Source organism: Lycium barbarum, chromosome 4 (assembly GCF_019175385.1).
Source record: "Lycium barbarum isolate Lr01 chromosome 4, ASM1917538v2, whole genome shotgun sequence".
In the NCBI taxonomy this organism is placed as follows: Eukaryota; Viridiplantae; Streptophyta; class Magnoliopsida; order Solanales; family Solanaceae; genus Lycium; species Lycium barbarum.
Window position 1 is genome coordinate 48,056,416 of NC_083340.1, and position 2,648 is coordinate 48,059,063.

Below are 2,648 nucleotides of genomic sequence, written 5' to 3' on the forward strand. Positions count from 1 at the left end.
ATTGACAGTAACCAATTTTTCTTGCATTTATTAAAGGTGCCGAGAACTTGTTTTGATGAAGTCACAAAAGATGGAGAAATTAAGGCATGTTTAAATCAGAAAAACAAAGAGGAAGAGAAATCCAAAGAAGGCAATAGTAGCAAGTATCAATGTCAAACATGTGATAGATACTTAGCATTCTTATGGTTACTCGATTCATAACATCATGATTGCCCTCCTCGGCAGTGGGGCAATGTAGAATACTCAAGAATCAAGCAACATTCAGTTTGGATTGTTAATGTTGCACTTCGGGATTATATGATTTCCCTGGGGATTATGGAACACACTAAAAGCAGGGATTTAGGAAAAAACTTAATTAAAGAATTTTCTCTTCCAATTTTAAAGGGTTAATTTATTAACGTGTAGGCTGAGCTTAAAACTAAAGCATGAGAAGACTCTTGAAATTAGTTTTCTCATTCAATGGACATGTAATTATCTAATATGCATACATGAAACAAAAATGGGGAAGTGGGATATTGAAAACGTGAAATAGATTTGGCCTAATAGATGGTCAACTACATAACACTAAGATGTTGAAAGGAGAATTGGAGGTATGACCGTCTATTTTGTGGGATGAAAATGGAAGATTGTACTAAGTTTATGCACTCAGTGTCCATCTTATTGTTGATGGGCTTGCTCAAGAAATTCTTCACTTATTGATCAAAATGTAGACAAAGCAGAAAAGTCAATATCAAGTACCATAAATTATTGTTAGTCTTCAACAATAATCAAGATGTTTGTATTTGCTTAGTGTTACACCCTATTTTGAACGGGTCCAATATAGTTTGCAACTTCACGGTTCTTCTAACTGGTTTTAAAAGGGTTAGAGTCGCCACCAAATTTTTAAGGAAAAATAGGAAACCTATATGCATTTGTGTGTCTACTCCATTTTTAGTCCACGAAACCTGTAAGATTCTAGATAAAGGTTTTATTTATCCCGAGGGGAAGGTATTAAGCATTCCTGAGAGCCTGCCCAAAGACAGTCCTTAGACTTAGTTTAACTGAACACTAGAGGGGGATTATCTATCTGTTTATCTTTATTATTACCTGTTTTCAAAATGTTATGACTTCATGAAAAGCTACACTAGGTGATAATATCCTAAGTATATACAGTGTATAAAAATGTATTTATATCAAGTATTCATAAAGAATGTATAGTAAAAAAGAATATATAAAAGAGTATAAAGAGAATGTACCTCGTAAGTATAAAAGTATATCTGTTAGTACAAAGAGTGTATATATATGTTAGTGTAAAGAATGTGTAACTATATTAAGAAAATAAAAAAAATTGTAAGACTATGTAAAAATAAATATATCAAGGATATAAAGAATGTGCGTCTATGTAATGTGCGTCTATGTATATTAAAAGAATGTATGTATATTAAACATATAAAGAACCTATTTCAAGTGTAAAAGAGTGTACGTCAAACCTAAAATGTATAAAGAATTGTATAACTAGGTATATTAGTGCATAAAGAATGTAAAAATAATTTACGAATATTCATTGGTGTAAAGATTTTATATAACGAAATTATTCAGAAAAGTGAAGTTTATTTGACTTGTTTCTACCGTTTAGTTAAAAAGAGTTTTTGTTTAATGAATATCCTATCAAAAGAATAAGGAACAAAATAATTGTAAAAAGTATTGGTAAAAAGTAAGTATAAGGAATTGTGGATAAAAAATGAGTGAAAATGTGTAATGCCTCTAAAGAATAAAAGATTTGTAAATGGACGATTTAATATTTGCCAAGCGTCAAAATGTGAATTTAACTTAATTAAAAAATGTATTAGTGTACACGAAACAATATAAAATGTAAGTTGTATTAAGAGTGTATAAAGAATCTAAATTAAAGGATGGACTAGTATTTTTGCCTAATCGTCAAAAGTGTGAATTTATTTAACAAAGTATTTATACCAAGTCAATTTAATCTAGTTATGAAAGTATTGACGGCCTAAGTCTTGCCTAAAGCGAATGACAATTTTAAGTTTAATAAACAAGGCGACAAGTAAATAAATATATCAACCCGTCATTCCAAAAATAAAATTTCCACTATACTATGAGTTTACACTACTAAAAAAACAGGGATTTTCGACCAAAAATTTCGACCACACGAGGTCGAAAAAACCTTTATTTCGACCAATTTTTCGACCACACGCATAGGTCGATAACAGCTTGGTCGAAATTTTTTTCGACCACGTGTGGTCGAAATCACATTCTACCGAAATTAAGGGAAAAATTATTTTCGACCACATGTGGTCGAAAAAATTATTTTTATATTGAATTATATTTAACTTTTTCGACTACGTGTGGTCGAAAACATTATTTATATTTAAATATAAAAAGAAAATAAAAATTCAATTTCGACCACATGTGGTCGAAATTGTAAATTGGGCCCAGAATTTCGACCACATGTGGTCGAAATTGAATTTTTCTGGGCACAATTTCGACCTCGTGTGGTCGAAATTGTGAAATATCTGGACAGATTTTCGACCACAACATTTGCCTGCTTTTGGCAGCCCACCTGCCAATTTCCAAATAGTCAAATTCATCAACCAAAACAGCTATCCAATTCATCAACAGTGCAACACAACAACCATAAACAATGTTCA